The sequence below is a fragment of the Bubalus bubalis genome, chromosome 12 (genome assembly GCF_019923935.1).
Source record: "Bubalus bubalis isolate 160015118507 breed Murrah chromosome 12, NDDB_SH_1, whole genome shotgun sequence".
Lineage (NCBI taxonomy): Eukaryota > Metazoa > Chordata > Mammalia > Artiodactyla > Bovidae > Bubalus > Bubalus bubalis.
In genome coordinates, this window is record NC_059168.1 from 18,314,708 (window position 1) to 18,333,590 (window position 18,883).

Genomic DNA, 18,883 nt, shown 5'->3' on the forward strand with positions numbered 1-18,883 from the left:
ATGGTCAATGATACTATTACATACATTGAGGGCTGAAGCAAGACAGAGTGCCATGGTCTCATCAAATTAACATATCATTTAACTGAATATTTTGATCATGCAAAAAGTTAGCCAAGGGAATAAAATAAGCAATTTAAATCCTTTTTCCAAAGGACAGATCCTAAAACTACAGACAGAAAGCCCACTGTACCTCAGATTCACTCACTTAAGAACTGCGGCTCTACAGAAATTTATGGGCATAAATTACAATTCTTTGGTGCCCTGAGAAATATTTTGCACTCACTCAGCTGACTGCTTCTAGATATTCCTTCTCTCACCTTTCTCAGGGGCTTTCCCACTCCTCAGAGAAGAAAGCACCAGAGTGTAATGGAAAGAGCTTGAGTTTTGCTATTAGATGGATGGAGGTTTCAAGTCAGACTTTGCCAATTGTTGGCCATGAAACTTTTGCAGGCTACTTAATTTATTGAGTTTCATTCTACTCATTTTGGAAAATTGTAGATAGCATGTTGAGGAGAAAAAGGCAAGATGTTTGTGTGTGTGTGAGAGAGAGAGAGAGAGTGTGTGTGTGTGTGTAGTATATGGGGGAATTGTAGATAATGGATTAGGAATTAACCAGAAAATTAAGATTAATAGCCCTGGGATGTGTTACATAAATTTATTAAAGGGTTGTTACCACATCTATGCCTGAATTCTCCCCCTCTCTTCAATTCACAGGGGAAAAAAAATGCTCCAAGAATAATCTGGGACAGAAGTTTTGGATTAAGAACAATAAACCTTTCATTTTGAGGCAGGTACGGTTTATTTTGTCTGAATATTTGACTATTTGATTTGTCTCTCTGTGCCTTTATCTTTTTCTTCCAAATGCTTTGTTAAATTAAGATGATCTAAAATATCTTTTCTAGGGACTTCCCTGGTGGTCCAGTGGCTAAGACTCTGCACTCATAATGCAGGGGGTCCTGGTTCAAGCCCTGGTCAGGGAAATAGATCCCACATGCTGCAAATAAAAAATCCTGTATGCTGCAATGAAGACTGAATATCCCACATGCTGCAATTAAGACCTGGTGCAGCCAAATAAATAAATAAATATTTTAAATAAATAAAATAAAATGAAATGAAATATCTTTTCTACCCTTGACATTCTGTCTCTGCCATCAACTTTGCTTCCCCACTCAGGCTATCATCTCATTTTTTCAAGTTCTATTTAACGATTATAATGAAATAATTTTATATTTATTGGAAACTTCAAAAATGATATTTCCCATATTCCCTTCACTGAGATTCTATAACTTGATCAAATCAGATTTGCCATATGCCTACCAGTATATAGCAGGGGTTTTCCTGGTGGCTCAGTGGCAAGGAATTCACCTGCAATTCAGGAGACACAGGAGACATGGGTTCAATCCCTGGATCAGGAATATCCCCTGGAGAAAGAAATGGCAACCCACTCTGGTGCTATTGCCTGGAGAATCTCATGGACAGAGATCTTGGCAGGTCCACATGGTCCACATGGTCATACAGTCCACGTGGTCACAGAGTCAGGCACAACTCAGTGACTAAACAACAACAAACAATACAGGAACAGTTATTTTGACTAGCTAGGGTTATTTATTATTTTGACTAGTTAGATAAGACTGTAAATCCCAGACCTGATCTCTTAAAACCTCTTGTGTGCTCCATCCATGCTGTCTTTCCTCCTTTCTGCTGGCTGTAGTCAGGCTTACAGTAGAAGCCTCTGAAGACTTATGGGATGCAGCTGGTACTAAATGGATGGAATGTGGATCCCTAAATGTATGCATGGACCCCAACCCCTACCAACTTTTGCTAGATTGTGAAATAAATGGAAAAAAAAAAAAAACTTCTATTGTGTTAACCCACTGAGATTTGGAAGTTATGTGTTATAGCCATCAGGTTTTTCTGATCAACATAGACATGAAGTCCCAAAGGGTCAGGATTTATTTCCATTAAATTGTTTGCCTAGGTTCTAGCACAGTCCTATGTACAGAGGGGAACCTAAATGCTTTTGAAGATGGTGAAGAAGAGAGTGAAAGATGGCATGGAGCTACAGGGAGGAATCTAATTTGCAAGAATAGTACAGTTAAATGCACCTGGTTTCCTACAAAGATTTCACAAGGATTACCTGGGAAAAAAAGAGGAGCGTGAAAAAATTCTACTGGAAATGGTAGCAAAAGCAATAGACTTGGAAACAGCTCAGATTAAGTGAAAGGTCCCAAAAGGTTTCTGGTTCACAATTTTAAGCCAATATAAGAGCAATTAATTAAAATATTCTGGAAACTAGACCACAGTGTACATTAGTAGCATAAAAATCCTTTTGTCTCAGCACCAAGTTTATTAATAGAAAGTTAAATGGGAAATAAAGCATAATCAAACAGTGCAAATAAATAGGGATAATTGACCAGTTTTCTATAACTTTCTAAGAAATTTCTCCCCTGGTAATTGTGAAGGAATGAAGTCTAGCACGTCTATCACTTACCAAAATGTGATGATTTTTCATTGCAATATACACCCCCGAAGCCCCATTCTGCTATAGAAACAATAGGACCTCAATTTTTGTGATCAAACCTCATTTTATAATTCACTGAGTATATTCTTTTCCAAACTTTCAGTGGAAAGAGTGAGTCTCACATAAACAAGTGAGATTTATGAAGAATCTATTACTGTGAGATTTCATGTGTGGACAATACAGAGATCTCTTCCAGCATCCCTTCCCCCCAGTCTGCTCAAGGGGGTCCCAAAGACTCAAGCTTCCTACTCTGGCCTTAAGAACTCTTGGCACATTTATGTGGCAAAGAAAATGGATTTGCCAAAAACTTCTGGACCTATCAGCTAAAGTGCCCCCATTTAGTGGTTCTGCATGTTGCTGCTGCTGCTGCTGGTGCTAAGTCGCTTCAGTCATGTCCAACTCTGTGCAACCCCATAGACGGCAGCCAACCAGGCTCCCCCGTCCCTGGGATTCTCCAGGCAAGAACACTGGAGTGGGTTGCCATTTCCTTCTCCAATGCATGAAAGTGAATAGTGAAAGTCAAGTCGCTCAGTCGTGTCCTACTCTTCGCAACCCCATGGACTGCAGCCCACCAGGCTCCTCCGCCCATGGGATTTTCCAGGCAAGAGTACTGGAGTGGGGTGCCATTGCCTTCTCCGTCTGCATGTTACAACTGCTGAATGAGTCGTCTTTAGTGGCCTAGAGGAGAAATGTTACCATAGTCACCATAGCAAGTTATGTGAGGAAGTCCGTGGCTTCCAGCCTGCTCTAGTCTGGGACCCAGGGGACAGGCCAAGAAAAGTTGAGCTTTATGGTTTAGAATATAGCTCACTGATAGTGAGAAGAACTCATCTTCAATTATGTTATCCGTAGTCATTTTAAGTATGAAAACATGGAGGATATGCATAAATAAGGAGGAACTAACTCCTCCACAAGAGGTAATATAATAATCAGTTTATTAATTTAATAGCTGCTGTACACAAATTTAGGGATGACAAACCCCACATGTGAACTCCCTCAAAGAATTAACATATTAACTTTGGTAAGATGAAGTCAGTTCACAGCACTAAGCTGGGGACAAACTTTAATAAATTAACTCTACCCCATATCTTCCAATTCCTGACTTTTAAAAAATTTATTTATTTTTAATTGACACTGCTCCTTGGAAGAAAAGCTGTAACAAACCTAGACAGCTTATTATAAAGCAAAAACATCACTTTGCCAACAAAGGTCCATATAATCAAAGCTATGGTTTTTCCAGTAGTCATGTAACAGATGTGAGAGTTGGACCATAAAGAGGGCTGAGTGCCGAAGAATTGATGTTTTCAAATTGTGGTGCTGGAGAAGACTCCTGAGAGTCCCTTGGACAGCAAAGAGATAAAACCAGTCAATCCTAAAGGAAATCAACCATGAATATTCATCGGAAGGACTGATGCTGAAGCTGAAGCTCCAATACTTTGGCTACCTGATGTGAAGAGCCAACTCACTAGAAGAGACCTGATGCTGTGAAAAATTGAAGGCAGGAGGAGAAGGGGACGACAGAGGATGAGATGGGTTGGATGGCATCACTCAATGGACATGAGTTTGAGCAAACTCTGAGACATGGTAAAGGACAGGGAAGCCTGGCATGCTGCAGTCATTGGGACGCAAAGAGTCAGACATGACTGAGCAACTGAACAACAGCAGCAACAAATTGAAGGATAATTGCTTTACAGTACTGTTTGGTTTCTGCCATACATCAACATGAATCAGCCATAGATAGACACACCTCCCCTCCCATTTCCCACCCCTTTCCATTCCTCTAGGTTGTTACAGAGCTCCAACTTGAGCTCCCTGAGTCATACAGCAAATTCCCCCAATTCCTGATTTTTAAAGCTGGGTTCTAAAGCCTGGGTAGATATTAAAACTACTCAGACATGATTGGAATTCACCTCAAATTTTCTCTGAGGAAATCAGTCTTTTATCCTAGTTATGCCTTTGGCAGAGTAAGCTAGATGAAAATGCCCTCTTTGGAGTACTTTTTATGAAATCTAATTATGCTGCCTATTTTGAGGATTCTGCTATTTTCTATTGAGTGTTTGTTTCCATTTTATTTTTTCCTAGGTGTGAGGGGTGTTAATTCCTTAGTATTCCTCCTACAGAACAAGCCCTCCCTGACCCTCATCCATCTCCTGTGTATATAAGAAATCATTAGCCAAACACTGGCTTTCTAGTGGGTTTAGCCTTGCCCAGGGATTAACCATTTGGTGACACACAGGGTTACTGTATACTTTATCTTCCAAACTGGGACACTTTTTAAAGCACTCTTATTGATTACACCTTGACAGCCAGCATAAACCAGACAATCTTGGACAAACCAGGACATATGATAACTCTCTTGGGAACTGAAAACAGAGTAGTGTGCTCCTGTGTCTCAGAGACTATAAAATCTCCCACAGGACATTCATTTCTCTTGGAGGACTGACAAAATAGGCCCATCAATGTTGTGTCAGCTGGAGGCGATATAGCATAGTGGTTGAGCACAAGGGCTCTGGCTTTCCTCCACCTCCTGCTCCCCGTCTTTGAATGATATCTTACTGCATCTCAGCCCTAGAACCAGATCTCCTGGGCTCAGATCCCAGCACTTTCTTTTCGAAAACATGTGTTGTCATTGTTCAGTCACTCAGTCATGTCTGACTCTTTGAAACCCCATGGACCACAGCATGCCAGGCTTCCCTGTCCTTCACTATCTCCCAGAGTTTGCTCATACTCATGCCCATTGAGTCAGTGATACCATACAATCATCTCAACATCTTTTGCCCCCTTCTCCTCCTGCCCTCAATCTTTCCCAGCATCAGGGTCTTTTCCAATGAGCATCCAGATCTTTACATCAGGTGGTCAAAGTATTAGAACCTCAGCATCAGTCTTTCCAATGAATAGTCAGGGTTGCCTTTGAAAAGACACTTCTGGGTCTCAGTTTCTTCATCTATAAAATGATGATAATATTTGAAAATGACTCATAAGGTTCTGTTGGAGAAGGCAATGGCACCCCACTCCAGTACTCTTGCCTGGAGAATCCCATGGATGGAGGAGCCTGGTGGGCTACAGTCCATGGGGTCCCTAAGAGTCGGACACAACTGAGCGACTTCACTTTCACTTTTCACTTTCATGCATTGGAGAAGGAAATGGCAACCCACTCCAGTGTTCTTGCCTGGAGAATCCCAGGGACGGGGGAGCCTGGTGGGTTGCCGTCTATGGGGTCGCGCAGAGTCGGACACGACTGAAGCGACTTAGCAGCAGCAGTAGCATAAGGTTCTGTAAAACAAAATGAGTTAGTAGCTATTGGGACTTCTTTGTGGCCCAGGAGCAAGACTCTATGCTTCAGGGGTCTGGCCTTCTAGCCCTGGTCGGGGAACTAGATCCTGCATGCCCCAACCAAAGATCCCATGTACCGCAACTGAGACTTGTTGCAGCCAAAACAAATAAATAAACAAAATGAGTTAATAGCTATAAAATAATTATTAGAAAGTCTGGTACATCATAAGCACTCAATTATCTGTTGGCTGTTTTAGCAATAACCCTTTTTCTTCATGAGATTATACACCCAGGAATCCCGCCTTCCAGCCTTGCCTGCCTGTTAGTACTCTGCCATCCTGTTTGTGTGTCGCACGTCTTTCTAAGCACTCTAGGCTTATGTGACGGTTCTTTTTATAAAAAAAGATGTCCTGGTGATTGTCTAGGCATTTTTGTCCCCCCATTATTCTTCATATGCTGGTTCCTTTTTAGTTTCAGTATATCCATAAAGTTGCCTCCAGCCAAATACGTTGAGGACTCTTTCACTATTCAGAGTCACTTCTATACAATAAAGTGCTAAAGAGCAGACAAAATGAATCTGAAACTTCACGTTTACTGACACATTACTCTGTCTCATATCTTCTTGGGAATTTGATGTCAGGCATTGGTTTCTAGCCTCTTACTGCCTGAAGGTTACAAAAGAATTGCATCTTGAGAATCATCATTAGTGTCTTCTGCTAGAATATGCATAGCTTTGTGGCAATTAATAAATCTTGCATGAAATCTGACATGGAGCCACTTTTTGTCAAAGAAATTGTGGGAAAAGTGTGCTTCCCAGGTCTCATAAGGAACACGACCTTCATCCTTCCTGTGTATTATGTCCTTGGATAAGGCATCTCACCCCATCTGAAAGCAGAAGAAAATACCTGCCCTAATCTCTTAGCAGGTATTAGCAACTGCAAAGTTGAAAGTATTTATGTGAACATTAGAGAAAAAAAAAACAAAAGAAACAAGTATGCTGTGCTGTGTTCATAAGCGTTTGGTATATTTACATTAACTGATTAAGGTATTAGGTTTAATTATAGTATCTTATTCTTAACTTCACAGAAATGACAAGGAGGATAGAGGAGAAAGGTCCCTACATCCATAGACCACACCCTGTCTTTGTGACCATGGTTCTCACCATCTTATTATCATCAACACTAATAATTACTGCACATTTATTCTGCTTCTGGCATTTCACATGTCTCATCTCATTTAATCATAAAAATCAATCTGAGAGGATCTGTTAGTAGTGTCATAGTACAGGCCACAGTAGAAGGAAACAGAGGTGTATTAACAGTAAATGACTTTGCCAAGGTCAGTGAACTGGAACAGAAAACCAGATCAGGCTGGATCCAACATTCGCCTTAACTGCTATCATATCTGTGTCTTTCTCAAGGAAAGGATGGATTTGCTGTACCTGGGAGAAGTCCTCGAAGTATGTGTTTACAAACAGCAAATCAGTAGAAACATCTTGAATTCACAGAGAACATCATGTAAATAGGCCGAAGGCTACGTCAAAGTGAGCTATCGGTGAGAATCCTACTAGGATATGTGCGCTGTGCAAGGCAGACATGTTGGAACTGGTGATTTTAATCGACTGGTAAATTATCTTTAAAAGCTATTTTATTCTTCTGTCCAGTGAAGCATATGCCAAAGTTCAAGATTGGAGTGGGTTGCCATTTCCTTCTCCAATGCATGAAAGTGAAAAGTGAAAGTGAAGTCGCTCAGTCGTGTCCGACCCTTAGCATGGACTGCAGCCCACCTGGCTCCTCCGTCCATGGGATTTTCCAGGCAAGAGTACTGGAGTGGGGTGCTATTGCCTTCTCCAAGATGAAGAATACTCCTTCACAAAAGTGGACCTAGCCATTGTTTCGTTGATGAATGACTTCCATGTCAGAGAGACCACACGAGGTGAGTGTTCAAGAGGTTCACTGCCCTTGTGCCTTAAATGTTTTAAGACTGATTACAACTGTACTACAACTCTATTGAGGGAACTCTTCAAGGAGCAGGTGGTATGTTCTGGAAGTTTCCATCTAAGACTAAGCATGAAGATAATTATAATGATTAATCTTTAAAGCACTTAATAGGTCATAAGTATTTTATATGTATTAATTTAGTTAATTCTCATAATAACTATAAGAAATAGCACTTTTAGTCCTTTGTTATAATTAAGGAAATTGAAAGGTAGTCAATCTTTCTAATTGGTGGAGCCCAGATGTCTTAGGAGGAAAAAAATCTCAGCAATAAACTTAGTGTCCTTGGCATCAAGGGTCAGGAAGGGCTAGGTTGGCACTGGAAATATGAACATAGGTTGTACTAGCTGCCTTTTGTTGAGCATTTACTATCACCTGGCCTAACACTAAACCCAATACTCACAGTATCTTATTCTATCCCCACATCAACGCTTCCTGGAAGGCACTGCCATTCTGTTTTGCAGATAGGAAACCAAGATTCACAAAGGTTATTTGCCTGTCATCTCACAATGATTAGTAACACAATCAGTGTTTGAACACAGGTGTTTTTATCTTTGTCTGTGTTTTAATCTCCATGACCTAGAGCAAGTCTTTGCTTAGATTAAAATTTCCCTCTGCCATTTAAACTTATCCATTTTTTCTTTAATTTTCTGAAGATTATTCCTAATTTTTAAAAATGTATGGATATGCATAGTTTTCCTTCTCAGTGTTTAAAATGATCAATATCCATGTTTCCCAAACAAGGCAAAATCTTGAGCACACTTTCACTTCTCCCCGCTTTGTACTTGTTTTGGTGGTGTATCATCTAGGCCATTAATTCGTTGTTAAAATTATAAGAAAAATATTTTAAATTATTGCTTCTTTATACATTATAAATGTGATCAACTTCTTTGCAAATGCTTTATCTCCCATTCTCATTTATCCCTCCCTCCAGACTGACCTTTCTTTTTCAGAGCACCTCTTGAGAGCGTTTTGAAGAGGGTCTTTGAGTGGTGAAATTTTTTAAATTTTATAAGGCAGAGAATTTCTTTATTAAAATGGTAGTTTATCTGGATATAAAATTCTAAGTTCAAAGTTCTTTGCCTTTAAAACTTTGAAGACATTATCCACTGCTGCTGTTGAGAATCCAGACATCAACTAATACTAGCTCAGGTCTTTCTTGCTCTCTGGAATCTTTAACATTTTTATCTTTGTCTTAATGTCCTTAAATTTAACTATTGGCTGTCTGAATATTGATTTTAGTTTTCTTATCTGTTCTGTTCAGCACCCCATTAGCCTTTTCATCCTTAGCTTTTTTATCTTTCTTTAACCCTGGGACATTCTGATTCATGCTTCCTCCTCTCTGTTGGCTCCTTTATGATCTTTTGGAAATTCTCTCTTATAGATTTTGACACTTTCATTTCTGTATTTCATTCTCAATATTTTTCATGGGTGCCATCTCTTTCTGATGTCTTCCAGAAAAGATTTGTGACTCAATCTTTTGATTCACTAGTTTGTACTTCAGCTGTTCCCATCTCACTAGCTGGTTTTTTCCTTTTTTCAATCTCAACAGTTATGTTTTAATATCCCCAATTTGAAATTAGTTCTTTTTCCTGCTCTGTGATTTCAAAATTGTCCCTTGTCTCTCTGTGAGAATATTTATTAAGGCCATTTTAAAGTCATATTCTGTTTCATTAGCTCTGCTTCTTCTGGAAAGGCTTTTAATTTCGGTTCTCTTTATCATTTGAAGCTTATGTTCCTCCAACATCTAATCTTTTTTTCTTGAGAGCAGTTCTTCATTCCTTTAGGGCAATGGCCTTGGCCCCAGTCCCAATCTTCAGGGAGTGGAGAAAAAGTCTACCTTGAAGCTGAAAAATTTTATTGCTGCAGCCTGCCTTCACCAATTCCAGCCCCCTTGGTCCTGATCTTAGGGGACCTGTGCCCTGGGCACTGCTCGAAGCAGTCGTGGGGCAGCCACCTTTTCCTATATGCCAACTGCAGGAAGACTGGGAAGGAATGAAGGGTACAAGGAGACTCCAGCTTGTCTGCCTGTACACCTCCCAATGAGTTCTCCACCACAGAGAACCACTGCCCACCTCATTCCCACGGGCTCCTGTTCACCTGGGCTGTGTGAGCAGGGGTAGGAAACTGCTGTGACCCCCACACTCTGAACTTCCAGTTTCAGGCCTACCTTAAAAAAACATGGGGGAAAGAAAAGAGACAGAATTATAAGTTTTATCCTCCATCCTTCTTTCCATCTCCAGACTCTGCTCTCCATCCAAAAATAGGACTTCTTCCCCTCTAAACAAAGTTCAATTTTGTATCAGTTACTGAGACCCATTATCGTCTCTATGTCTCTGTGATCATAGCCAGATTCATAGGTGACTGTCCTGTGTAACTGCACAGGACATCATGTTTAGAAGGTCCCCCCACATGATTCAATGCTCTGTGGTCACCATCTTGAAAATCATGTAGCCAGTGTTCCTGTACCATCTCCAAGTCTGGCTTCCACATTTGGTGTCAGATCACCAAGTTATCCCCAACTAACAAAACCACAATTTCTAGGGAATTCACTCCCATAGTTCTCTGCGCATGGTCATGAACTAACTGTATCTTCAGGGTTAACAGAATTTCAATAAATTATTTTTGATGAGAAAGAATGATGGTTCAAACGAGCATTTCATGTCTATTATGACAACTGCAAAGAAGCAGTGCCTGCTCAAATCTTCAGAGAAGCCAGACGGCCCTAAAGTTATATAGGTGGATTCCCATCTAGGAAATGGCTGCTGCTGCTGCTGCTAAGTCACTTCAGTCGTGTCCAACCCTGTGCGACCCCACAGACGGCAGCCCACCAGGCCCTGCCATCCCTGGGACTCTCCAGGCAAGCACACTGGAGTGGGTTGCCATTTCCCTCTCCAAAGCATGAAAGTGAAAAGTGACAGTGAAGTCGCTCTGTCATGTCCGACTCTTAGCGACCCCATGGACGGCAGCCTACCAGGCTCCTCCATCCATGGGATTTTCCAGACAAGAGTACTGGAGTGGGGTGCCATCTAGCACTCCTCTTTTTTTATGCAGACTGGAATTTAGGAAACATAAACTTTGGTAGGGAAAACCTCATAGTTTCTTTTACCTTGAAAGAGCTATCAGTTCAGTTCAGTTCAGTTCAGTCGCTCAGTAGTACCCAACACTTTGTGACCCCATGAATCAGCACTCCAGGCCTCCCTGTTGATCACCAACTTCCGGAGTTCACTCAAACTCATGTCCATTGAGTGGGTGACACCATCCAGCCATCTCATCCTCTGTCGGCCCCTTCTCCTCTTGCCCCCAATCCCTCCCAGCATCAGAGTCTTTTCAAATGAGTCAACTCTTCACATGAGGTGGCCAAAGTACTGGCATTTCAGCTTCAGCATCAGTCCTTCCAGTGGACACCCCGGACTGATCTCCTTTAGGATGGACTGGTTGGATCTCCTTGCAGTCCAATGGACTCTCAAGAGTCTTCTCCAACACCACAGTTCAAAAGCATCAATTCTTCGGCACTCAGCTTTCTTCACAGTCCAACTCACATCGATACATAACCACTGGAAAAACCATAGCCTTGACTAGATGGACCTTTGTTGGCAAAGTAATATCTCTGCTTTTCAATAAGCTATCTAGGTTGGCCGTAACTTTCCTTCCAAGGAGTAAGCGTCTTTTAATTTCATGGCTGCAATCACCATCTGTAGTGATTTTGGAGCCCAAAAAAATAAAGTCTGACACTGTTTCCACTGTTTCCCCATCTATTTCCCATGAAGAGATGGGACCAGATGCCATGATCTTTGTTTTCTGAATGTTGAGCTTTAAGCCAACTTTTTCACGCTCCTCTTTCACTTTCATCAAGAGGCTTTTTGTTCCTCTTCACTTTCTGCCATAAGGGTGATGTCATCTGCATACCTGAGGTTATTGATATTTCTCCTGGCAATCTTGATTCCAGCTTGTGCTTCTTTCAGCCCAGCGTTTCTCATGATGTACTCTGCATATAAGTTAAATAAACAGGGTGACAATATACAGCCTTGACGTACTCCTTTTCCTATTTGGAACCAGTCTGTTGTTGCATGTCCAGTTCTAACTGTTGCTTCCTGACCTGCATATAGGTTTCTCAAGAGCCAGGTCAGGTAGTCTGGTATTACTATCTCTTTCAGAATTGTCCACAGTTTATGGTGATCCACACAGTCAAAGGCTTCGGCATAGTCAATAAAGCAGAATTAGATGTTTTTCTGGAACTCTCTTGCTTTTTCCATGATCCAGCGGATGCTGGCAATTTGATCTCTGGTTCCTCTGCCTTTTCTAAAACAAGCTGGAACATCAGGAAGGTCACGGTTCACATACTGCTGAAGCCTGACTTGGAGAATTTTGAGCATTCCTTTACTAGCATGTGAGATGAGTGGAATTGTGCGGTAGTTTGAGCATTCTTTGGCATTGCCTTTCTTTGGGATTGGAATGAAAACTGACCTTTTCCAGTCCTGTGGCCACTGTTCAGTTTTCCAAATTTGCTGGCATATTGAGTGCAGCACTTTCACAGCATCATCTTTCAGGATTTGAAATAGCTCAACTGGAATTCCATCACCTCCACTAGCTTTGTTCGTAGTGATGCTTTCTAAGGCCCGGTTGACTTCACATTCCAGGATGTCTGGTTCTAGGTGAGTGATCACACCATCGTGATTATCTTGGTCCTGAAGCTCTTTTTTGTACAGTTCTTCTGTGTATTCTTGCCATCTCTTCTCAATATCTTCTGCTTCTGTTAGGTCCATACATTTCTGTCCTTTATCAAGCCCATCTTTGCATGAAATAGCTATAGACACATGAAAATCATACCTATACACATAGAAACATGTTTTCCTTGGAATAAGCTCTATGGCTTCACAAGATTGTCAAATATCCAGACAAAGAAAAGGTTAAAAGTTACTGCTCCATGGGTTCTGGAAGAGAGAGAATTCAATTGTTCCTACACACACCCAGAGCACAGCACATAAAAGATTTCTCACTTGACACTATACTTTCTCATCCTGAAGGTATGAATTATGATCAATCACTAATTATTGATGAGAACTATTTGAGTTAAGAATATGTATCTGTTAAGAATATGACTTAAGAATATGAGTTAAGAATATTGTGTGATTTTAACATCAATTTTAAAAAGGATCAGCAAATATAAACGTATCCTGCATGAAATGATCCAATTTTTGTTAACCTTTTTACCAGATTTCCTTCCTGATTACAAAATTCTAAATAATAATTTTTTTTTAATTTGTCCAATAGGATGGGCACACTGATTAAAAATATCAGTTTATTGTGTTGGCGTCCATTTATGCTAATTATACTCCATTGGAGATGTCTATTACCAAACATTTCTTTAAAGTAAGGAAAGTACATTCACTCTTACTGTCACTTAATCCAGTGTTTCTCCCTGCAATTCTCCCTTCCCCAGTTGCTGAGTCCCAGCGCAATTCCACCTAAACATCAGAAAGTTCTTGTTGCTTCAGTTAATTGACTGCATTCAACAAAGAGAAAAAGTACAATGTGTGGCTTATATTTTTCTAGCCCACCTGATAATTACCAGCATTGAAAGTTAGAGATGTGCAGTGATTGGCAATTTGATGCATTCATTCCCTAGCAATAGAACTGGTAGAGAGCTTAGTAAAAGCTCAGAAGAAAGGAATAGTTAACAATAGCTGACATTGATGCTGTGCTGTTTTCTGAAAATGTAAGCTCTTTACAGATACTCTCAAAACAACCCTACATCTAAGAGCTTCTCTGGTGGCTCAGATGGTAAAGAATCGGCCTGCAATGCCGGAGAACTGGGTTTGAGCCCTGGATAAGGAAGCTTCCCTGCAGTAGGAAATAGCAACCCGCTCTAGTATTCTTGCCTGGAAAATTCCATGGACAGGGGAGCCTGGTGGGCTACAGTTCATGGGTCGCAAAGAGTCAGACATGACTGAATGACTAACATACACACAGACACACACACGTACTACACACGTCTCAGAAGTTATCACCATCCCATTTGAGGAAACTGAGGCACAGAGGAAGAAAATTATTTTGATCATAATCAAACAAGTCAGTGGAGGAGCTGGGGACTTGACGCAGCTGATGGATTCTAGAAGCCAATACTCACAACCACTACTGTGATATCTGCCCCCAGATTTGGAGCTCCTGCTGAGCACAACACCAGAGTTGCCACACATCTAGTTAATAGAATTCCAATGAATAGCAAATAAATTAGATCATGCAGTTAGTCTGTGTCAACTTATCATGGGAAAACATGGAGTCTTCTATAGTATTTTTGAAATAATGGAAATATCCTACAAAACCCTAGGAGGTCTGCAAGGAATTCAGGGACAGCCAGGTTGGGGAAGAACACACCTACTTCTTTTCCATGTGAACAGTGCCTTCATCTTCGTGCCTCTGAGGTCAGAGGCAGAGTCCAACTCATACCTGGGCAAATAAACATTTGTTGAATTGAACTAAATTAAGTGTAACCTGGCACAAGTTACATCTCTTAAAACTGAAAGTGAAGAAGTCGATCTAGATTCGTAGTTTTCAACCCTGGCTGCACATGAACATCACCTAGGAAGCTTGTAAAAAGCACAGATGTTCCAACTCCAACCCAGAGATTTTGGCCTGAAGTGGGTTCCAAGCGTTGCTTCTCTCTCTCTCTGGCAATCTCTTTCTTTCAGCTGCAATGATTCTAATGTAAAGTTGAAGTTGAAAACCATAGACCAGTGTTTCTCAAAAGTTTGTTGTCTGGACCAGCAGAATCAGTCTATAAACAACTCAAGATCACACTGAAGGGCCTTCCCTAGTGGTCCAGTGGTTAAGAATCTGCTTCGCAATGCAGGGTACATGGGTCCAATCCCTGATTAGGGAACTAAGATCCCACGGGCCAAAGAGCACCTAAGCCAGTGTGCTGCAACTGCTGAGCCCATACGCCACAACTCGAGAGTCTGCGAGCTGAAATAATGATCCTGCATGATGCAACAAAGATCCTCCCATGTTGCAACTAAGACCAGAGGCAGCCAAACGAATTAAACACACACACACACACACACACGCTGAAAATGGCCCTCCTCCATCTTACAGAGTAGACAGATTGCTTACAGAGGAATACTTCACATATTTCCTCAGAACAATAGCCAAACTTATTAGCATATTTAATTTCTTATAAACCCTTTGACACAGATGTTACAGTTGGTCCAAGTGCTACCAACGGGTGGAAATTCCTGACCTAATTTCTCAAAGCCCTTGCCACCTACTTCAACCCACTACCCCAGGAGAAAAAGCTGGTCAATGTGCTTAAACCGACTATTGCTATAGCAAGTGTTCCCTTCTCCCCTTCTTCACCTACTGCAGCCCTCTCTAGCGGCATTGCCACACTCATCTCTAAAGACGCTTATGTAAGGAAAAATTAGAAAAGGGAGCTTCTGGTTGAAGTTAATGGAGAAAAGCTTAATTTCCTTTTGATCTGATCAGATACTCAGATGTGAAAATCTATAAATGTTTCCAGGTCTGACTGCTCCAAAATACTTTTTAAAGGTCATTTACATAATCCTGTCGAGAATGCCATATGGGTAGTGGATCAAAGGCATAATCGTTACTCCCACGACTTTCATCCCATTCCGAGATTAGCTTCCTTAGCATGTCCTGGAAGCTAATGGACACTTTCCTTTAAACCTAACTCAGTGCTGGTAACATTTTTCCTCTGTGGGTCTGGAGTTTTAATTTAAAGATTATGCAACCACTTTTTAAGAAGCAATTTATTTTGAGGATAAAGTGATCTGCCTAAGGTTAAGCAGCTTCCTTTTCAGCTATTTTGCCAGCAAGAAGAGATAAAACGTTCAAGATCAAAAATGCGGGCATCTTCCATATCACTGTGCCTTTCTGATGACATCAACTCAGATAGGATCCTCAGGCCGACTTCTGAACTAATCCTTAGGGAATGTGCTAAGTGTTTTGGAGAACAAACAAGTCTCTGATGTGATACTGGTATTTATGATATTTTTGCCCTTTGTGAAGAAAGAGAGAAACAATTACCACAGCAGAGAGAAAAGAAATATCTTTAAACCCGTAAATGTACATATAGATAAGAATGTGTCTGTATGTATATTATGTGTCAGGGAAACAGTGTAGCCTCAGGATGGAATCAGAGAAACCTGGGCACAAGTTCACATTCTGTCACCTGCCAGTTGTATGATCTTGGGTACATTATTTAACCCCTCTCCAATTTTGCTTCCTTGTCTAGAAAAATTATAGTCATAATAATAACTTCATGAATAATTGCAGTGTTAAATGTCACATAAAATCCTTATTCTTGTGCCTCAATAAGTAACTTCTCTATCAGGTTTGTTAGAGGAATCGTACTGGTGGTGGTTGCACATGTGGGTTTTCTACACACCTTGGTTGGGTCAGGTACCCCCGTGTACCACTCTACGTCAGACATCCCTTGATTTATTCATCTAATGATGGTGATACCCATTCACACTTACCTGGTGGTATGGTGAGAAATAAATTTAACAACTGACTCTTGGCAGGAAGTGGAGTAGGAGAGAAAAACTCTGACTTGTAGCACTTCCTTGGTGTAAATACTATTAAATACCACCATGGCCAATTTCAATGTACCAACACAGCATGATGTGACTGAACAAAAAGTTGAGAAGAGACCCACGACTGGCTTTCAGACACTAGCTCCAGCTCTCGGCTCCATTTATCCAACAGCTCTTGGAATCAGCAGCAAGGGGGTCGTTCAGTGTGCCAAAGATTTCTGTTTTTCAGAAGAAGCCAGATGGTTCACAGGGATTAACTGTGTCCATGTTTGCATTATACATGAAGCAATTGAATAGAATATCTGACAACGATGGCTAAGGCTCATCTTCAGTGAAGTGACGTCTCTCAGTCGTGTCTGACTCTTTGTGACCCCATGGACTGTAGCCCACCAGGTTCCTCTGTCCATGGGATTTCCCAGGCAAGAATACTGGAGTGGGTTGCTACTCCCTTCTCCAGGGGATTTTCCTGACCCAGGAATCAAACCCGCGTCTCCGGCATTGCGAGCAGATGCTTTACCGTCTGAGCCACCAGGGAATCCCAAGGCTCATCTTGGAGTGTCTTTTTTGACAGAAGAACTGTGTGATAATATTAGGGCAGGAAGGCACAAGAGATATTATCCAGTCCTGGTGCAATTCCTAATTTTGAAAAGGAAACTTGAGCACTAAGGATTATGATGGAGAAGGCAATGGCACCCCACTCCAGTACTCTTGACTGGAAAATCCCACGGACGGAGGAGCCTGGTAGGCTGCAGTCCATGGGGTCGCTAAGAGTCAGACACGACTGAGTGACTTCACTTTCACTTTTCACTTTCATGCATTGGAGAAGGAAATGGCAACCCACCCCAGTGTTCTTGCCTGGAGAATCTCAGGGACGGGGCAGCCTGGTGGGCTGCCATCTATGGGGTCACACAGAGTCAGACATGACTAAAGCGACTTAGCAAGGATTATGAAATTAGGTAACCAGTCACCTTCCTCCTTTTTTTTCCTAACAGTGCTAGGATTAGAAAGCACATCTCCTTGACTCTTGTCCTTATTCTGCTTCCCCTGCCAGCAAAACTTATGCAGTCTCAGCCATTCAGCCATAAAACTCAAAGACAGAGGGGGAATCTGTACTTACTTGCTGCAATTCATCTTTCTATTCACTTGAAGGAAACACAATGCAAAAATAATTATTTTTAATACGTCAAGATTTTTTCCAAATGCTCACATATGGACTTAGCTCCAAGACCGGCCTTGCGACAGCCCTATAGGGATGATGAACCTTAAAGAGAAGCTCTGGGTATAAACAGAATGGGTTCCTCTTTAAAGATAAGCACATGTGGAAGGGACTTATAGGCAAGACCAAACTATGAGCAGACTCCAATATATTGATATTATTTTTCAAAAAATGAACTTGTTTTAATTCTACAAATATTGTTGTTTAGTGGCTAAGTCATGTCTGACTCTTTTCTGACCCCATGGACTGTAGCCTGCCAGGTTCCTCTGTCCATGAGATTTCCCAGGCAAGAATCCTGGAGTGGGTTGCCATTTCCTCCACCAGGGGATCTTCCTGACCCAGGGGTCAAATCCACGTCTCCTGCATTGGCAGGCAGATTCTTTACCACTGAGCCACCTGGGAAGCCCTCTGCAAATATGAGAGCATCTTTATATGCAGACACCACTTTTATAGATGCTACAAATACAGATGGATAAATAAAGCTCTTGCCTTCATGAACTTGCTTTCTAGGTTGGGGTGGGTATGGAGAGTGAGAAGAACAAAAAAATGATTAATAATATATCTTACAGTTGCAGCAAATAGATGCTAGGAAAAAGAGAGAATCCGAGTAAAGAGAAAGAGAGCAATGGCAGGAGGTGGAGGGGCTGCTATTTGATACAGAAGTCAGGGGGGAAAAAAAGACCTTTCTAAGGAAATGACCTTCTGGGAAAGACCTGAAAGAAAAGAAGCATCCCTGTGAGGGAAAAATTAAGCATGATAGAGAGAAACAAGGTGGTCGTGTTTGAGGAACATGGGAGGGGCTGAGAAAAAGATAGTAAGAAATGAGAATCATGAAGGATTAGCCTTGCCATGGGAATTTGTTTTGGATTTTCTTCTAATTATGATGGCAAGCTTTGAATGCTTTTGAGCAAAGAAAGTGACTTGATTACATTTTTTTTAATGTTGGCTGAATCGGGTCTTCATTGCAGCATCTGGCCATCTCCAGTTGTGGCGCATGGGCTCAGTTGCCCCTCAACATGTAGGATCTTAGTTCCCTGGCTAGGGATGGAACCCACATCCCCTGCATTGGAAGGCGGACTCTTAACCACTGGACCACCAGGGAAGTCCCTGATTAAATTTTTAAAGGTTATTCTAGCCATTGTATAAGTACTAAACCTTAAAGCTAAGAGTTAAAGCAGGAAGGCAATTTTTCCAGCTACAGCTGTGATCCAGTTGAGAGATGATGGTGTCTTGGACAGCTGTTGTGGAGATGATGAAAATTGGTTGAATTCAGGGTAAATTCTGGAGTATTGCTGGCAGTGCTTTCTGGTAGACCAGATGT

The 18,883-nt window shown here is 41.4% G+C and overlaps 1 non-coding gene across 1 annotated transcript; it reads left to right on the forward strand.

Moving 5' to 3' along the window:
• Nucleotides 1-907: 907 nt before the first annotated feature.
• Nucleotides 908-980, forward strand: TRNAM-CAU. The gene has a single exon. It is a non-coding gene; the product is annotated as a tRNA-Met (tRNA).
• The last annotated feature ends 17,903 nt before the right edge of the window (nucleotides 981-18,883 follow it).